At 42.3% G+C, this 20,325-nt stretch overlaps 2 protein-coding genes and 1 long non-coding RNA gene across 9 annotated transcripts in view; 1 reads left to right on the top strand and 2 right to left on the bottom strand.

Annotated features, from left to right (window-relative positions):
* Window positions 1–20,325, bottom strand: part of KBTBD2 (kelch repeat and BTB domain containing 2) — a 53,608-nt gene that overhangs the window by 14,632 nt on the left and 18,651 nt on the right. Inside the window, exon 1 of one of the 6 annotated variants that reach the window (XM_072783543.1) lies at window positions 5,833–5,922. The exons of 1 other annotated variant lie outside the window; for it this stretch is intronic. The gene's annotated coding sequence lies outside the window, so the exon portion shown is untranslated. Of the gene's footprint in view, window positions 1–4,242; window positions 4,439–4,792; window positions 4,952–5,295; window positions 5,496–5,832; window positions 5,923–20,325 lie in introns of those variants that run through there. 4 more of the 6 variants (XM_072783541.1, XM_072783542.1, XM_072783545.1 and 1 more) reach the window with 4 other exon arrangements.
* On the top strand, window positions 5,911–7,319 carry LOC140608720 (uncharacterized). Its single transcript, XR_012010692.1, has 3 exons — window positions 5,911–5,983; window positions 6,329–6,491; window positions 6,946–7,319. It is a non-coding gene; the product is annotated as an uncharacterized lncRNA (long non-coding RNA).
* LOC140608717 (retinitis pigmentosa 9 protein-like) overlaps window positions 6,916–20,325 on the bottom strand; it is a 53,475-nt gene continuing 40,065 nt past the window's right edge. For both annotated transcript variants that reach the window (XM_072783560.1, XM_072783558.1), the window contains one exon: window positions 6,916–9,840. The gene's annotated coding sequence lies outside the window, so the exon portion shown is untranslated. The remainder of the gene's footprint in view (window positions 9,841–20,325) is intronic.

Here is a 20,325-nt window from a genome sequence, read left to right as displayed (position 1 = left end):
GCGGACGGCAGATGCCCAACCACTGAGCCACTCAGGCATCCCATTTAGTGGATTTCTGAAACACTTTCTCTTTTATGTACTGAGTACCCTTTATCAAGGTTAAAAACAAAAAGGACATTCTTCTACAAGACAATCTGTTGGAAAAAAAAACACAATGAGAAAATACTATAGAGTCAAAAACACAACCTATTTTCTATTTTATCAACTACAACAGTAACTACATACATTTGAAAACCACAAGATGTGTGAGATTTTTTGTGTAAAGGGATAGATTTTAAAATCTTGGATTTTAAAGCTGATCATTAGAATATTAAAACATATTCCACAATGAAAATGCCAACTAGAGCAAGAATTAAATGGGAGCTGTACAGACACCGTATAATGAAATTTTGAATCTAATAAAGTGCAATGTACTTTAACATAAAAACTATGCATATTCTAACTTCTTTTTCTAAGTTATGGGCTCAATTAATGTTTTTTACTGATCTACTTGATGGCAGAGAATAACAGCATTAAGGTTAGAATGCCACATAACAGGATGAGATTCTTCTATTCTCTAGCCACTAATTTTCTGCAAAAAATTAGGGGACAAAGTCCAACTTATTTTTAAATCTAAGGGCTACCTATGAAAATAAGAAATTTATAAATTACAATTTAAAAAAGCAAAAATTTTGGTTCTAATACAGTTTTTCTCTATTGAGTGAATTCCACCACACAAGTTTCAAAACACTGCTATTAAGTGATCAGGATTAAATCAGTCAGCAATCCAGATTAATATATACAATTCTATTTAAAAATATTAAACACCTCTTACAGGAACTTACTCCAACAGGTTTCTTCAAATAATCAGTGGGACTATAAAATAACAATACTACAAAAAAGGTGCTTAAGTCCTCAGGCTTTGAAATATGTCCCAAACTGTTTCTACAAAGAAAATCAACACAAAACAAATACTGCTAATATTCAAAATTAAATAATACTAACAAATATTTCATAGATTCTGAACACTGATATTAAAAGTACAGAACCCAAGATTAATCGGAGAAAGGCATGAAAGGCTGAAATTAAAAAAAAATAACTCCAAACACTCAGAGATTTCAGAGGCTGATGGCAGCAGATTTTATTAGGGGGAGGGGAGGTATCTGATTTCACTTTGATCCCACAGGTGTGTCATTTGTAGTATCCTTCCACTGAGTAGCTACAGAAACACAAATAGAAGCAAAGCAAGCTTTTCTTTTCTTTTTTTTTAAGATTTATTTGAGATAGAGAGCACAGCAAATGAGAAGAGAGTGCACAAGCAGTGGGGAGAGGCAGAGGGAGAGAAAAGCAGGCTCTCCCACTGAGCAGGGAGCCAGATACCGGGGCTTGATCCCAAGACCCTGGGATCGTGACCTGAGCCGAAGTCAGATGCTTAACTGACTGAGCCACCCAGATGCCCCCAAAGCAAGCTCTTCTAATGTTAACCAGGCAAAACCTGAAAGATCAAGGAAAAAATAAAGTATTAAAAAACTGCTGAACGTAAAAATGACTTTGATCAGCAATTAACTGAGCTGTATATGTTAAATGAAATAAAAAGATGGGAAAGAGGCTGCCAACTAGGACTGCACAGAAATTACATAAAGGATGAAGTAATGAGAAAGAAGAAGGGCAGCAGACTCTAGGTCATCATCTGTACGAAGCACTTTCCAGCTGTATATTATTAACTTAGACGGTGCTGCATCTTTTAATGCTACAAATGCCCAAACAGAAGATAGAAAACTTTTCTTGGAAAGGATCCAAAGCATTCTGAATGTCAAGTTATTGCCAAAAATTTAAGACCATTACTGATGGAGCCGTGAAAGCCCAATTCCTCAACTTACCAGTTGTGTGACCTTTGTAAGTTTATTTACTTTCTGTACCACAGTATGCTAATCTGCAACATGGAAGATGAAAATAGAACTCTTCTCAAGGAGTTGATTAAATGCAAATGCATTTTATAAAGATCTTAGGACAGTGCCTACCACATTACACTACTACATAAACATATGAAGTTGTATTTATTAATCCACTCAATGGCCAGGCTTTTTGTCCCACTTTCCCAACTCCTGAATCTCCATACCTATATACCAGGTCCAGGCGTCCCAATTACAAGATCTCAGCACTCAAATACAATTGTCTTTTTATTCTGAGTGAAGGGGATCTTAGACACTCATTTCAAAGATTTAGGGAGTATTTTGATGGTACAAATCACAAAACAAACCAGCTCAACAAAAGCTAATCTTGATTAGCTGATGGGGGGGGGGGGGGGGCGGGGACTCGACTAAGGGAGAACCAGGAAGCACCAGTGACAAAACAAAACATTGTTCGAATCAATGAGATAGGTTGCTCCATAGGGAGGACAAAATATTGGTGCCGGCAGGTTTGCTTTCAGGTTATCAAAACCATTCTGACAGTTGAGAATGTCTGGAAAACTACTTGGTCTTTCTTTACACTGATTGTCAACCACTACACAGATGTGATCCTGGAGACTCGGGATCGAGTCCCACATCGGGCTCCCTGCATGGAGCCTGCTTCTCCCTCTGCCTGTGTCTCTGCCTCTCTGTCTCCGTGTCTCTCATGAATAAATAAATAAAATATTAAAACAAAACAAAACAAAACAAAAAACCACCTTGCCTTTTGAAGATTTTATCAAGTTCGATAAATTTCAGTATAGCTCCCCCTACTCTAACCAAATGCAGACCTCAGATCTATTCTTACGTTCTTCATTTACAACCACACTGAAGAGTCTACAGGGCTCCATCAAGTAAATTCAGATTACAAGTATAAGCCTCCATACTACCTTACAATTAGTAAATTATTTCACTTCAAAAAAAAATTTAACAACAAAAAATGAGACAAGACCATAAAGGAGATGCCACCTGTGACAGAATAATTCTACGAGTATAGTATGTCCTTTTATTTTGGGTATCACTTTCCCATTTTTTCCTTTCAGCTCTGCAGTGACTTAAGAAAGGTGGAGAAATATAAGCTAAAGCAAAACTGACCTTAATGGTCTCACTGAGATTTCATTTTCCACCAAGTCAATGATTTTTTTCAAACACAACTACAGGAGAAAATATTTTTCACTCAAATATACTGGTGTGGTCGTTAAGGGTACAGCCAGTTAACACTGATTGTAACTACTGAAGTTTCTCAGTTTCTTCCAAAAAAGAAAAAAAAGGGGGGGGGGAAGATAAACTGAGGAATATTTAAAACCCTGTGCCTACCATGGAAGCTACAGCATGTCACCGCTTGTCAGAGGTATGGAAGTGGAGCAAAGAAAGCAAAGAATTTTAAAAGCTTTCATTAAATTACATTTTCTCCAAATCTTCAAAAATCCCTTCTTCCCACACTGAGGAAATCTAGGTACTGCAAATTCCTGGCAAGGGAACGAGGAGTAATCTTCAAATATTTAAAAACATTACTTGCAATCAACCTGTCATTGCTAATACTGAGTTACTTAAGTATTACTTGCTCTATTCAAACTCCACAAAACTGAAAACGAGGAGACTGAGATATAACGAAGTTTGACATTTTCATTCATATAGCTTATGACAGCAGCACAAATCCTTTTTCCTGGTCTGTGAGCAAAACATCTCTTGTCTAAATAAATGTATAAAACCTTTTGGCTTTTCAGACTACCTCCGAATTGCTAGGAACTCAACGTTCAATGTTTGAATCTTATGAGATACCTCATCATTTCCATTAACTGAAAGAAAAAAATGTACAGAATTGTGCGGACTTAGGAACTAGGATACTGCTATTTCCATCCACCTTCTTAGAGGCCCCAAGAATAAAGAGATTTTAGGCTTCCTATGAGAGCAAACAAAAAAAGGGGAGGAGAGTTATTGCATTAAAACTCTGCTTCCAAAACTCCGTGTTCAGGAAACAGCACTAGGTCGGGACAGTGTGAACTATAAGGCATGCTCCACAGAAACGCCACGGTCCTGTGCAGTTTACAGACGGACCAGTTCTGGGGGATTTAGGGACCCAAACCAAAGGGGTTTCGATGGGCACTAGACCAAGGAAAGGGCAAAGCGAAGCAGCAAGCTCAACGTTAGCTAGCAGCCAGGTGAGAACAGCAGCAGAACTCCACATCGTCAAGACTAGAGAACTGGCGGGATTGACTTTTCCATTTACTTTTAGATCGGGGGGCGGGGGGGGGGGGGGAATCCTTGTGAAAAAACGCTACCAAAGGTTAACCGAAATAAGTCAGTCACTCACAATGGCGAGAGAGATGAAGTCCGTGTTTCTCAAAATCGGGCAGAAAATCCACAACTCAGAGGGAAGGAGGAAAACCAACACCCACCCTGTTGATCAGTTGCCGCGACAGAAGAAAATACAATTTTGGTCAAGACCACGCTGCCGATATAGGGTTTTGTGTCCCGAGCGCTCAGGGAGCCGCACGTACAGATTCCTAGGTAAACAGCACGTGACCCGCCCTCACCCTACATTTTTATAGGGCTAAGGGATGGAGAGGAACACGAGCACTACCTGCACGCGTGCCCCTCTTAAAGTTAATTCTACATTTTGGGGTCCTTTTTCTCTTTTCTTCCTATTTTCGCTTGAAGGGAGCGGAGCGGTGGCCGACAACCCCCGGGCTCCGCAGGCTGACGGAGCGCGCGGGCGCGGAGGTCGGGGCGGCGGGGGGCGGCGGGGGGCGGTCACACCCCGGGAGACGTTCCTCCGCTTCACGGCCCGTCGGCTGCTCGGGGGAGGGGGTGGGCGAGTTCACGCGAGTTAGCGACGTCCGAGTCTAAAGCCAAATACGTACACGGCTTCCTGTCAAAGGGCGGCTTCTGCTTTCTTTTGAAAATCGTGAGACCGTAATGGGATCTCTGCTGATCCGCATCGCTCGTGCTTACTTCAGAGGTACGGGGGGAGAACCAGCACGCCACCACAGCACGTTCCCACCGGGTCGCGGGCACGTCAGGAGGCTTCGCTTCGGCGACGGCGGCCGCCGGTTGCGGCCAGGGCGCCGCCCGGGGGGGGGGGGGGGGAGCGGCCGGAAACGCCCCCGCGCGCGGCGCGGCCACCGCGGCCCCACACGCCCCGCACGCCGGCCGGGCGCCGGGCTGCCGAGGGGCCGCCGCAGGGCGCGGAGGGCGGCGCCGGCGGCCCGCGCCCCTCCCCCGCCCGCGGCGGAAGCGTCTCGGGTTTGAAAGATGCCGCCGCCGCCGCCGCCGCCCGCGGAGCCACAAAGGGCCGAGCCCCCTCCCACCGCTTCCTCCGCGGGGCCCCGCGGCCCCCCCGCCCGGCGCTGGCGACGCTGCTCACCCGTGTCCGCAGGTCCCGAGGACGGGGATCCGGCGCGGCCGCGGCCCCGAGAACACTGGGCCCCGCGGGCGGGCGGGAGGCGGCGGCGGCGGCGGCGGCGGGGGCGTGGCCCTCCCGCCTCGGCCGGGGCCGGGGTCTCGCCTCCGCCTCGTCTTCCTTCCGGCTTCCCCTCGCGCCCTCCCTCGTCGGTCCGCCCTGCGCGGGGAGCAGCGTCCTCTGCGGGCGCCGCCGCACGCTCCTCAGGGCCCGAGCTCCGCCAGACTCCTCCCCCGGGAGCCGCGCCGCCGGCCCGCGAGACGCCCGGCTCGCCGCTCCCCTCCCCTCCCCTCCCGCCCCTCCCGCCCCGCCCCTGCGGCGCGCGCTCGCTCGCTCGCTCGCTCGCCCCCCTCGCGGGCCCCCTGCGCGGCCAGGGGCCGGGCGCCAGCCCTCGCCGGGCCTCGGTTCCCGCCGCTCGCGTCCGCCTAGCGGCCCGAGCCGCAGTTTTGCAGTTTCCCGGGTTCTTGAGGACCCCCCCCGCCGCTCTTCTCCCGCCCTTACCCCAGCTTCCCCCGCCCTTTTCCTTTGCTGGATCCCACCGGAAAGCCAAAACAATTGGGTCCGCGCAAGCGCGAGAAAGGAAGCGGAAAGGGGAGGGAGGGGGCGGCGCGAGGTGACGGGGAGGCGCTGTTGGAGGGGTTTCCCGGAGAAGGTCAGTCGGTGGCCCCGGAGGGCGCGTGCGCGGCGCGGTGGTCGCCCCGAGGCGCGCGGGGCTGGGGCGCGGGGGGCGCGGGGGGGCCCGAGAAACCCCATGCTAGGAAATCCAGACGCCGAAGCACCAGATTTTATGCTGTAGGCTCTTCCCCCGCAGGGCGCCCCCCCCCCCCCGCGCTTGAAATACAAACATTTGCAGGCTGGGTCGGGAATTGGGAACGAGGAGGACTAGCCAACCATCAGGCCAGGGGAAGAAAGGGACACGTTGGGTGGCTGGCTGGCTGGCTCAGTGGGCTTTGTGGCCTCAGCCCCTGCTCCCCCAAAATGCGCCTTCCACTCTCAGAGCATGTTCGGCTTCCCCGATCGTATCGAGAAAGGCTTCCGTCTCCGGTCTTTCAAGGCCAAGGAAAGCCTCAAAAGCAGCACCTGAAAGGGCCCGCAGTTCTGGGGACGCCGCCGTTGTCAGGGTGCGGAGGGGAGCCGCTGTAGAGGAAGCCTTCGGAGAGGTTTGTGCTGCAATGCGGCGGCTACCTGCCCCCCCACCCCACCCCCAAGCAAGCTCCAACGAGCGCCTTCAGTTTCACGAGCTAAGCCTTTGTAGCAGCAGATGGCTTGTGGCCCACGCCGGTTTGGTTAACTTGGTACAGCTTGCTAGCAAGCAGAAAGTTGTAGATTGCCTCTCTCATTCGGTGGAAGTTATCCATGGATGCAAAATTGTCAGGAATGCCCACACAGACTTCACCTACCTTTGTAATTTACACGCTCGGCACAAACTCCGTGTGCAAAATGTACATGACTAATTATGCACTAAAAGCCTTTACGTTACCAAAGAGCGTCTTCCTGTAGGTTAGATCAACTGAATGCATGCCAAGATGTGTGTTATTTGGGAATACTGGTAAAGGGTTTTACAGTGGAGTCATTCAAAATAGATTCATTCAACCCATCTTTATTGAATGCCAGGTATGCTATCACTCTCCTTAGTCTGGTTAAACGCTTAAATGTTTTGATATTAAACAACAAAGAAGCCTTACAAAAGATTCAGTCATTTCACACACTTGAGCACCTACGCTGTGACAGTGGACGCGTGAGATGCAAAGTCTGAACAAGAAGGCACAAACCACAAACAATACCTTTGGTAAGAGTTGGTGTTCGGCAGGTTGCATGGTGCATGGTTAATTGACTGACTCTTGATTTTGGCTCAGGTCATGATATCGTCTCAGGTCACTATATTGGGGTCATGAGATGGAGCCCGAATTGGTCTCCACGCAGAACCGAGAATTGGCTTGAGATTCTCTCTCCCTCTCCCTCTGCCCCTCCTGCTTGTGCTCACTGTCTAAGATAAATAAAATCTTTTTTAAAAAGAAGAAAAAAGTTTGTGTTTCATCCTGTAAACAACAGAGAGCCATTTATGATTTTTAAGGAGAAACGGATCTTGATAGGATACAAAAATAATTCTGAAGCATGGTGGATAATCAAACTGGAAGTGAGGAACTTAGGAGACTGTTAAAATAGCCCAGATAGGAGATGGAGACAGTGTCTAAACTAATTTAATGGCAGGGAGGATAGTGAAACAGATAGATTTGAAACTAGCTACATACAATAAACAAGACTTGGTTATTAAGAGGATGGGGGAAATAAAAAGTGAGGGGTGGTTGAATTTTCTAGTTTGGGTGATTAGACAGTAATATCAGAACTACAGGAAGAGTAGCTAATTGTGAGGATGAGAGAGAGGACTAAAAAGGTGCCATTTTAATAGCTTTACAGTTGGGAATGCATTTGACTGCAAGTAAATATTTCCATAAGGATCTATTTGGTCACCTAACTCTGTAGGTAGTCAGTTACCCTAGTTTCAACAGCTCAGAAACACCAGAGCCACAATTTCTGTGATTCTTTTGACATCTGTCATGGTTGCAGGATAGCCACAGAAGTTTTAGCCTTCATATCTTTTTAGATTTATTTATTTATGATAGACATAGACAAAGAGAGAGAGAGGCAGAGACACAGGCAGAGGGAGAAAAAGGTTCCATGCCGGGAGCCTGACGCGGGACTCAATCCCAGGACTCCAGGATGGCACCCTGGGCCAAAGGCAGGCGCTAAACTGCTGAGCCACCCAGGGACCCCCGCCTTCATACCTTTATTGAAGGCAGAAAGATGGGGAAAGGAGTGGCCTCAGCCATCTATGCTCATTTTTATTTTTTCAGAAAGTAGAAGCCTCCTCAAGACAGTACCTCATATCCCCAACTCCACAGACTTCCACATTCATCTCAGTTTCCAGAGATATAATTTGGCCAAATGCAGCTGTGAAGACTTAGTTTTTCCCAGCTCTAATACGAAGTATAAGGCAGAAAAGCATTGGGAATGGATGTTGGGTCAGACAAATAGCAGTCTGCTAGTTCATTAATACTTAAAGCATCAATTTAAACATTTAAAACATGGAGCTGGGGTGCCTGGCTGGCTCAGGGAGTAGAGCATGTGATTCCTGATCTCAGGGTCGTGAGTTCAAGCCCCACATTGGGCATGGAGCCTATTTAATAAATAAATAAATATTTTTTAAGACTTTATTTATTCATTCAGAGACACACAGAGAGAGAGAGGCAAAGACACAGGCGGAGGGAGAAGCGGGCTCCATGCAGGGAGCCTGACATGGGACTCCATCCCTGGTCTCTAGGATCACACCCCAGGCTGAAGGTGGCGCTAAACTGCTGAGCCACCCAGGTGGCCCAATAAGTAAAATTATTAACAACAAACAAACACTGAGAACTAGCCAGCTAGATTGTAGTTTCTAGAGTTTCAAAGAGGTTAATTTTTTTGTTGTTTTAACTAGAAAAAGAACAGGTTGAACATTTTATCCTTAAATATTTCAACTTGTTTGCCATTTTTTCCCTTAAGGTTGCCATCCCCTTAAAAAGTCTCAGGGAAAAAAAAAAAAGTCTCAGAGGGGCTTTGAGCAAGAAGAAGGGGCAAGGGCACCTGGGTGGCTCAGTCTGTAAAGCATCCAACTCTTGATCTCCACTAGGTCATGATCTCAGGATCATGAGAAGAACCCCACAGCTGGCTCTATGCTCAACAGGGAATCTGCTTGAGATTCTCTCTCTTCCTCTCCCTCTGCCTTCCACCCCTGCTCTCATTCTCTCACACACTCTAAAATAAATAAATCTTTAAAAAAATAAAAAAAAAGAAGAAGGGGCTTGCTGTAGTAGAGGAGGCTGACTTCTTGTTTAACTTTCCATCCTTAGCTGCTATCATAGAACAATTTTATGTGCTTGGCATTATTAGCATCAATACCACCCTCATTTTTTCTTTTCTTTTCTTTTCTTTTTTTTACAGATCCTGCCCCTCAGCTTGAAAGCTGAACAGTCACAACTAGTTAACAGTGTCTAATTTAAGGAGATCAGAAATCAGTATTTTCTAACAATTACATTAACTGGATGGACTGTACAGCAGCTCCCACGTGATCAATATCCAAAACTAGGCATATGACATTGTTTAAAGCTCTCCTTTTTAGTCAACAAAGCATTTTTTAATTAAATGTCAACACCCATGAAATAGTATCTTTCTAAGACTGCATCTGAAACATTGTCATGATTCTAGAAAACAAAACAAATAATTATTGGAAAAAGTAAAGATACCACTACAAATTTTCTAAATTTGAGTCTTTTCTGTGCTTAATCATTTCTTAATGTTATAAGTCATAATCATTTAAGATGGTAGGATAATTTAAAACATTATTGTTAATTTTAACATTGTAACCTACTTAAAAATCTTGAATTTGGGGGAGGAAGTTCCCAGGGCCATCTCTGAAAGGGACACTGCATTCCAAAGCTGATATGCGATAAATCTTCTCCATCTTGCTTCCTTGTAATAATACAGAAAAAACCTAGTTATAATGGACATCATTATTATGGGGTAGCACAAGGGAGTTCTTTGTGGTAACAGAATCATTCTGTACCTTAATTGTGATATAATCACAAATCAATATATAAGATAGCATTTAATAGAACTATATATAACACCTATTTAAAAATAAGTGCAGGCAGTGGTTGGCTCAGCGGTTTAGCACTGCCTTCACCCCAGGGCCTGATCCTGGAAACCCAGGATCATATCCCATATCAGGCTCCCTACATGGAGCCTGCTTCTCCCTCTGCCTGTGTCTCTGCCTCTCTCTCTCTCTCTCTTTCTCTGTGTCTCTCATGAATGAATGAATAAATAAATAAATAAATATTTTTAAAAAATAATAAAATAAAAATAAGTGCATACAAAGGTGATAAAATCTGAGGTCTGTAGTGTAGTTAATTTCATTGTGCTAATGTCAATCTACTTTTGATAATGTACTATAGTTATATAAGATGTTACACTGGGGGAAGCTAGGTGATCAGTACACAAGGAACTCTATATTACTTCTACCTCTTCTGAGTCTATAATTATTTCAAGATAAAAAGTTGTTCTTTTTTTTTTTAAGTGGATGCCATTCATTGGACAAAGACTTATTTTAGTTCCCTGGGGTACAGAGATAAAAGACTCAGAGGAAGAGGAATGCTGGACAAAAAGACCTAAGCAAACCAACAGTGGGATAAATTCTGTGAAAGCAATATGATTTCAATATGTGAAAACAATGTGTATTATGAGAGTCCATTAGAAGAACAAGCAGGGGGGATCCCTGGTTGGCTCTGCGGTTTAGCACCTGCCTTCGGTGATCCTGGAGTCCCAGGATCGAGTCCACATCAGGCTCCCTGTATGGAGCCTACTTCTGCCTCTCTGCTTCTCTCTCTCTCTATCTCTCATGAATAAATAAATAAAATCTTTAAAAAAAAAAAAAAAGAAGAAGAAGAAGAAGAAGAAGCAGGTCAGGAGAGGCTTTTGAGAAAAAGTAGAGCAGGGCAGGTAGAAAAAGAAAGAATCCACAATAGGAAAATAGCATGGGTCAAGGCATATAGGTTTAAATGAGCTCTGATAGGTTTCACTGTTATGTGTTTTCATTTCGCATAGCATAGCATATTTTATCTCATAGCCCTTATGATGATTGTAACTAAATGTTTTCATAATATAAACTCCATGAGGACAGAAAGTACTTTTACATCTTGTCGATTGTCCAGTGCATTACACAGTTCTTGTCTAGGCACTCATAACTATTTGTTAAATGAATGAGGTCATTGGCCATGACTGAAACATGGAGTACATGTGGGGGAATGACAGGATATCTAGAGAGGAAAGCAAGTGATAGATACAGATCATGAAGAGTTTGACATGTTACATTTGGAGTCTATCCTAAAGGTAATAGAAAACTATCAGCAGAGGATGATTTCTTTTGTGTTATAGAATGATAATATGAAGGGTAATATAGACAATGCAAAATGTAGCAATGTTCCAAAAAGTCAAAATGCAACCTGAGTAATTTGTGTGTTAGCAGAGGAAAGCAAGCTAGGCTGTTAATAGTTACAGGTCCCACTGCAGGGATTATATATATGTCTACCAGCCTCTGAGTCTCCAAAGGCTTTGTTTTACACCATTAATAGTAATAATAACAATGACCACAACGACAACAGCTAACAATTACTGGGTGAGTACTTATCATGTGCCAGGCACGAACTCCTCTAGTCCTTACAACAACTCTGTGAGTTTGATATTGTCTCCACTTTGCAGCTGAAGTGACTGAGGCACAGAGAGGTTAATTATCTCACTCTAGATCATACTACTAATAAAGTAGCAGAGTTAGGATTAAAATCTAGGCTGTCAGGGGTACCTGGGTGGCTCAGTCAGTTAAGCATCTGCCTTCAGCTCAGGTCATGATCTCAAGGTCCTGTGTGCCTGTGTGGAACCCCATGGGGAGCCCCATGTGGAGCCCCGAGTAGAGCTCCCTGTCAGGCTCCCTGCTCAATGGGGAGTCGGCTTCTCCCTCTCCTTCTGCCCTTCCTCCCCCTCCTTGTGTTCTATCTCAAATACATAAATAAAATCTTTTAAAAGATAAAAATAAAAAAATCTAGGTTTTCTGGCTCCAGAGTTTATGATCTTTACTCTGTTTTATGGCCTGTCTTCCTCCTAGACAATTGCCTCCTTTCATCACTTCAAATATTAGGAACTACCACATTATCTCAGGAACATAGTTTAAGTAGTATGAACAGGAAGAAAAAAGAGATGATATTTCTTTTGCCTTCTCTTGGGTTATCAGAAAAAAATAATTCCCAAAATGCTCAGCAAAGTTCCTCTTACATCTTTTTGGCCAGAAAATCAGATTGCTATACCTGGTTTCCAGTCATTGATTGGGTTCGAAGGAGAAAAGTTTCACTTTCTCTGAGCACATTGCTTTCCTTTATCTAGATAAAATCAGGGTTCACCTAGCAAGGAAAAAGTGTTTGAGTGCACTAGTAAGACCAGCAACAATGCCTGCCACAAACACAATCAATCCATGAGACCAATGAGAATGTACTTCAGGAAGAACACTGGACTGGATTCTTTCTTTCTTTTTTTTTTTAATTTTATTTATTTATGATAGGCACACAGTGAGAGAGAGAGAGAGGCAGAGACATAGGCAGAGGGAGAAGCAGGCTCCATGCACCGGGAGCCCGACGTGGGATTCGATCCTGGGTCTCCAGAATCGCGCCCTGGGCCAAAGGCAGGCGCTAAACCGCTGCGCCACCCAGGGATCCCTGGATTCTTTCTTTAATGTGCCATTCAGTAGCTATGTCATTCTAACAAGTTATTTAACCTCTTTCTTCATATAAAGCTTAGACATATTATACCTTAAAATCATACAAAGACTTAAGACGATGTAAAGTGCCTACCACAGAGTGCCAAGGTGTTCATTGGTTGAATGTCTGCCTTTGGCTCAGGGAGTGATCCTGGGGTCCTGGGATCGAGTTCTGCATTGGGCTCCCCATGGGGAGTCTGCTTCTCCCTCTGCCTCTGTCTCTGCCTCTCTCTTTGTGTCTCTCATGAATGAATAAATAAAATCTTAAAAAAAAAAAAGTGCCTAGCACACTGTCATTTAATAAGTAACAGTTGTTAAAATTTTGTTCTATTCCACATGTTAAATATAAAATGACCATATGATCCGTCAAAATGACCATATGATCCATCAATTCCACTTCCAGATATATACCCAAAAGAACTGAAAGCAGGGACTCAAGCAGATATTTGTACACCCATATACATAACAGCATTATTCACAATAGCCAAAATGCAGAAACAAATGTCCATTGATGGATGAATAAATGAAATGTTATTTATACATTGGAATATTATTCATACATTGGAACGAATGAATATTGGAATATTATTGCAATGGAATAGAATATTATTCACCCTTATAAAAGAAGGAAACTGTGACATGCTACAGTATGGAATAACCTAGAAGATATCATGCTGAGTGAAATAAGCTAGACACAAAAGGGCAACATTATATAATCCCATTTACAGGAGATATATAGAATAAAATTCATAGGGACAGAAAAGTAGAATGATGGTTGTCAGGGGCTGGTGGGAGGAAAGAAAGGTTCTTATTTAATGGACAGAGAGTTTCTATTTGGGATGATAAAAAGTTCTGGATATGGTTAGTGATGATGGACGGTTGCACCACACTGTGAATGTACTTAATGCCACTGGATTGTATGCTTAAAATGGTGAAAATGACAATTTTAATGTTATGTATTTTTACTACAAAAAAAAGTTAAAAAGAAAACCTTGAAAAGAAACTGGCTTTGTCACTTGCTAGATCTGTGATCTGAGGCAAATTACCTAACCTACTCGAGCCTCAGTTTCCTCATCTATAGAATGAGAAAAATAATAATATCACCTAATTCCTGAGTCGATTGTGCAGTTAAAACAAGATGACTCGATAAAGCACTACTGTCTTTGATTCTTCCTAGCTGAAAAGAGAAATATTCTAATTCTAAAAACTCCTGTAAGTCCTTACTACTTTATTTAGCAAAATTGTTACTATCACTGTGGCAGAGAGAAAATGTACATTTTTAATTTGGCTGGATCATATGGTAGGAGTATGTTTAGTTTTATAAGAAACTGCCACAGTGTCCTCCAAAGCAGCTGTACCATTTTGCATTCCCTCCAGGAATGAATGAGAGTTCCTGCTGTTTCACATCCTCTCCAGCCTCTCGTATTGTCAGTGTTCAGGCTTTTGATCATTCTAATAAGTGTACAGTGGTATTTCATTGCAGTTCTAATTTGCAATTCCCTGATGACATAATGCAAATAAACATATTTTCATGTTTATTTGCCATCTATGTATCTTCTTCGGTAGGGTATTTGTTAAGGTCTGTACCCTATTGTGATTTTAATTGGGACGTTTGTTTTCTTAGTATTAAGAGTTCTTTGTATATTTTGGTAACAGTCCCTTATCAGATATATCTTTTACAAATATTTTCTTCCAGTCTCTGGTTGCCTTTTCATTCACTTGATAGTGTCTTTCACAGAGTTTTTAATTTTTATGAAGTCTGGCTTAATTCCTTCTGACATGGGTTGCATCTTGGTATTATACCTAAAACATCATCACTGTATCTTCTAGGAGTTTTATTGTTTTTGCTTTTTACACTTAGGTCTATGATCTATTATAAGTTAATGTTTGTGAAGAGGGTAAGGTCTGTGTCTACATTCACTTTTTTTGCATATAGATATCGAGTTGTTCCAGGATCATTTGTTGAAAAGGCTATCTTTGCTCCATTGTATTGTTTTTGCTCCTTTGCCAAAGATCAGTTGACTATATTTATGTGAGTGTATTTGTGAGTTCTCTATTCTGTTCCATTGATCTTTTGGTCAATTTGTTTGACAATACCACAGTGTCTTGATTACTGTCACTTTATAAATAAATCTTGGGGGATCCCTGGGTGGCGCAGCGGTTTGGCGCCTGCCTTTGGCCCAGGGCGCGATCCTGGAGACCCGGGATCGAATCCCACGTCGGGCTCCCGGTGCATGGAGCCTGCTTCTCCCTCTGCCTGTGTCTCTGCCTCTCTCTCTCTCTCTGTGACTATCATAAATAAATTTTAAAAATTAAAAAATAAATAAATAAATAAATAAATCTTGGAGTAAAGTAATGTCAGTTCTCTAAATGTGTTGTCGGGCAGCCTGGGTGGCTCAGCGGTTTAGCACCCACCTTCAGCCCAGGGTGTGATCCTGGAGACTGAGGACTGAGTCCCACATCAGGCTCCCTGCATGGAGCCTGCTTCTCCCTCAGCCTGTGTCTCTGCCTCTCTGTGTGTGTGTCTCTCATGAGTAAATAAATAAAATCTTTAAAAAATAAATGTGTTGTCCTCTTTCAAATTTTTTTTTTTTTTTAATTTATGATAGCCACAGAGAGAGAGAGAGAGGCGCAGAGACACAGGCAGAGGGAGAAGCAGGCTCCATGCACCGGGAGCCTGACGTGGGATTCGATCCCGGGTCTCCAGGATCGCGCCCTGGGCCAAAGGCAGGCGCCAAACCGCTGCGCCACCCAGGGATCCCTGTTGTCCTCTTTCAATATAGGGCTGACTCTTCTGGGTCTTTCCCTTTCCATATAAACTTAAGGATCAGTTTGTAGATATCCATGAAATAACTTCCTGGGATTTTGATTGGATCTATAGATCAAGTTTGAGAGAATTGACATCTTGACAATATTGGGTCTTCTTATTCATAACCATAGAACATCTCTCCATTAATTTAGTTATTTGATATCTTTCATTAGAGTTTTGTAGTTTTGGGGATCCTTTGGTGGCTCAGCGGTTTAGTGCTGCCTTCAGCCCAGGGTGTGATCCTGGAGACCCGGGATCAGGTCCCTGCATGGAGCCTGCTCCTCCCTCTGCCTGTGTCTCTGCCTCTCTCTGTGTGTGTGTCACTCATGAATAAATAAATAAAATCTTTTAAAAAATAGTTTTGTAGTTTTGTACATATTTTATATGTATTTCATTATGGGAATTGTCCATATAAATGGTCATGTGTTTTTAATTTCAAAGTGAACTTTCTCATTGCTGGTAAATGTGAAAGTGATTGGCTCTTATATAATAACCTTGTATTCTGCAAGCTTACTATAATCACTTCCTAGTTTCAGGAGTTTCCTGTCCATTCTTTCATATTTTCGACATGGAAGAGCATATCATCTAAAAAGACAGTTGTTTCTTCCTTCCAATTTAGTATATTTTTTATTTCTTTTTTTTTTTTAAGATTTTACTCATTTTTTCATGAGATACACACACACACACACACACACACACACACAGAGGCAGAGACACAGGCAGAGGGAGAAGCAGGCTCCACAAGGGGAGCAAGCCTGATGCAGAACCAGATCCCTGGACCCAGGATTATGTCCTGAGCCAAAGGCAGACGCTCAACCACTGAACCACCCAGGCGTCCCCTTCATTTTCTTATTTTATTGCTTAGCTAAAACATCCAGTATGACATTGAAAATTGGTGATGAGGGGTGTCAGTTAAGTAACTGACTCTTGATTTCCTCTCTGGTCATGCTCTCAGAGTCTTGAAATCAAATCCCATCTCAAATTCCACTCAGTGGGATTTGTTTGAACTTCTCTCTCTCCCTCTTTCTCTGCCCCTCCCAGCCCCATGTGCATGTGCGTGTTAGCTCTCTCTCTCTCTCATATAAATAACAAATCTTTTAAAAAGAAAAAAGAAAAGTGGTGAAAGGGGATATCCTTGCTTTACTGCAGATAGTAGTGGGATAGCTTTAAGTTTCTGACATATATAATGTTCCATGTGAGCTTGAATAGACTGTGGATTCTGCTGTTGTTGAACAATGCAGTCTATAATTATGCATTTTATTCAGGTGATTGATGGTGTTGTTGAGTTTATCTGTGTTCTTACTGATTTTCTGCCTGCTGGATTTGTCCATTTCTCATAGAGGGGTAGTGAAGTCTCCAATTATAATAGTGGATTAATCTATTTCTCCTTGTAGTCATATTAGTTTTTGCCTCACACAGTTTGGTATTTTGCTGTTGCACACACATACATGATAAGGATTATTTGTTTTTTATCATTGTGTAATGCCTCAAAGTGATTACTGATATAATTTAGTATCTACCATATACATTAGGTTTCTACTTCTTGCCCTTGTTTTTTTGTTCCTATTTTTGTCTTCCACTCTTTTCTGCTAGTGTTCATCAACCATTTTATATTATTCCATTTTCTCTTTTTTCTTAGCATATCAGTTGTACCTCTGTTTTTACTCTTTTCGGTGGTTGCCCTATAAGTTGTTATATACATTTACAAGTAATCCATGTCCGCTTTCAAATAATACTACACTGCTTCATTAGTAGTGTAATTTATAAAAACAAACTATTCCTAATTCCTACTTCCTGTCCCTTTTATCATTGCTATCATTCCACTTATACCTAACCACCTGTAAGTGTGTGCATATATACACACATAATTGAATACACTTGCTATTATTATTTTTCAAGATTTATTTATTTGATATATAGAGGGAACATGGGTGGGGACAGGCAAAAGGAGAATCTCAAGCAGACTTGGCTCAGTGTGGAGACCCACAAGGGGCTTGATCTCACAACAGGTTGAGATCACAACCTGAGCAGAAACCAAGAGTCGGATGCTTTACTGATTGTGCCACCCAGGCACCCCTTGCTTTTATTATTTTGAATAAAATATTACCTGATAGATCAATTAAGAATAAAAAAATAAACATTTTTATTTTACTTTCACAAATTCCTTCTGTAATAATCTTCCTTTATTTTTTAAGATTTGAGAGAGAGAGCAAGTACATGGGGGGGGGTGCATCAGAGGAAGAGGGGGAGAGAGAATCCTGAGCAGAGTCCCTGCTGAGTCCAGAGCCCAAGTCAGGGCTCAATCTCCTAACCCTGAGCTCATGATCTAAACCAAAATCAAGAGTCAGTCGTCTAATCAGCTGAACCACCAGAGCCGTAATCTTTCTTCCTTTATATGGATCAGAATTTCTGACCTATATTATTTTCCTTCTCTCTAAAACCTTTTAACATTTCTTACAAGGCAGAACTACTAGCAACAAATTCCCTCTATTTTTGTTTTTCCATGAAAGTCATTATTTTTCCTTCACTTTTGAAGAGTAATTTTGTGGCATACAGATTTCTAGGTTGATGGGATTGGTTTTTTTCTCTCAACACTTTAAATATTTCATTCCACTCTCTTCTTGCTTGCATGGATTCTGAGAAGTTGGATATAATCCTCAGCTTTGCTAATCTATCATTAAGGTGTTTTTCTCCTCTTATTTCAGGATTTTTTATCTTTCATTTTCTGTACTTAGAAAACGATATGCCTAGGGGCCCCTGGGCTGCTTAGTTGGTTGAGTTCTGACTCTTGGTTTCAGCTCAGGTCATGATCTCAAGGTCATGAGACTAGCCTCCCTAGTAGGAAGTCTACTTGAGGTTCTCTCTCCTTCTAATCCATCCCTCCACCTACGCCTGCTCTCTCTCAAATAAATAAAAAAAAATAAATCTTCTTTAAAAAAACTGTTAGAAAACTATATGCTTAGGTGTAGTGTTTTTGTTGATTGGTTAGTTAGTTGGTTTTGACATTTATCATGCTTGATACCCTCTGAGCTGCCTGGATCTGTGGTTTGCTATCTGACATTAATTTGAGGAAAATTCTCAGTTATCATTGCTTCAAAAACTGTTTTTATTCTTTCTGCTTTCTTCTTCTAGTATTCCCATTATGTGTATATTATACTTTTGTGTTTTTCCACACAAACACAACTTGAATATTTTTGAATATTCTTTTTCATTCTTTCTTCTCTTTGCTTCTCACTTTTTGAAATCTCTTTTGTTATATCCTCAAGCTAAGAGATTCTTTGCCCTGCTATGTCTATTGAGTTCATCAAAGGCATTCTTCATTTTGTTAATGTTTATCTCTAGCATTTCTCTTTTTTTCCTTAGAATTTCCATCTCTCTGCTTACATTACCCACCTGCTCTTGCATGCTGCCTACTTTATCTTTTAGAGTCTTAGAATATTAATCATGGTTGTTTTAAATTCCTGGTTTGGTAATTCCAATATCTCTGTAATATTTGTATCAGATTTTCATACCTGTTCTGTCTCTTCAAACTGTTTTTTGCCTTTTAGTGTCTCTTATAATTTTTTCTTGATAGTTGGACAAAATGTACTGATAAAATATATCATGGATACTGGGTAAAGAACTGCTGTAGAGGGGCACCTGGGTGGCTCAATTGGTTAAGTGTCTGCCTTCGGCTCAGGTCACTAACCCAGAGTCATGGGATGGAGCTCCACATGGGGCTTCCTGCTCAGCGGGGAGTCAGCTTCCTCCTCTGCCTCTGCCTGCCCCTCCCCCAGCTTGTGCTCTCTCTCTATATATATATATCAAATAAAATTTTTAAAAATCTTTTTTTAAAAGATTTATTCATAAGAGATACAGATAGAGAGGCAAAGACATAGGCAGAGGGAGAAGCAGGCTCCGTGCAGAGAGCCCGATATGGGACTCAATCCTGGAACTCCAGGATCACATCCTGAACCGAAGGCAGACGCTCAACCACTGAGCCACCCAGGTGCCCCAATAAATAAAATATTTTTTAAAAAATTGCTGTAAATAGCAATTTGATCATGAGATCAAGTCCCATGTCAGTCTCTGTAGCTGGCATAGAATCTGCCTGAGATTCTCTCTCTCCCTGCCCCTCTGCTCCTCCCCCCATTCATGCTCTCTTTCTCTTTCTCTCTAAAATAAATAAATAAATAAACAAAATCTTTGGGGTACCTGGATGGTTCAGTCAGTTAAAGAGCTGACTTTGGCTCAGGTTGGGTCCTGGGATAGAGCCCTGCATTGGGCTCCCTGCTCTGCTTCTCCCTCTCCCTCTGCCCCTCTCCCTGCTCTTGATGTCTCGCGTGTGCTCTCTTTCTAATAAAGAAATAAAATCTTAAAAAAAAAGAAATAGGAAAAAAATAAGACTTATGAACATTAAACTGCATCAGTAGCCAACTCTACCAAAATACATAATACCAAAACAAAACACACAACACATTCTTTCAGAGAAGTTCCACCTAACTTTCAAGAAATAGGTAAACAGGGGATCCCTGGGTGGCTCAGCGGTTTGACACCTGCCTTAGGCCCAGGGCGTGATCCTGGAGTCCCGGGATCAAATCCCACATCGGGCTCCCTGCATGGAGCCCGCTTCTCCCTCTGCCTGTGTCTCTCCCCCTCTCTCTCTCTCTGTCTCTCATGAATAAATAAATAAAATCTTAAAAAAAAAAAAATAAATAGGTAAACAATATTTCTCTTACACAAACTGCTCTAGAGAAAAGAAAAAACAAGTTATTTAACTTATTTTGTAAGCCTGGGATATCTTGAAACCAGTAAAAGACAATATGAGAATTGAAAATTATAAAACAATTCCATTTACAATCTTAGA

This window comes from Canis lupus, chromosome 18, assembly GCF_048164855.1.
Source record: "Canis lupus baileyi chromosome 18, mCanLup2.hap1, whole genome shotgun sequence".
NCBI classification, from domain to species: domain Eukaryota; kingdom Metazoa; phylum Chordata; class Mammalia; order Carnivora; family Canidae; genus Canis; species Canis lupus.
This window is presented reverse-complemented; position numbering and strand designations above follow the sequence as displayed.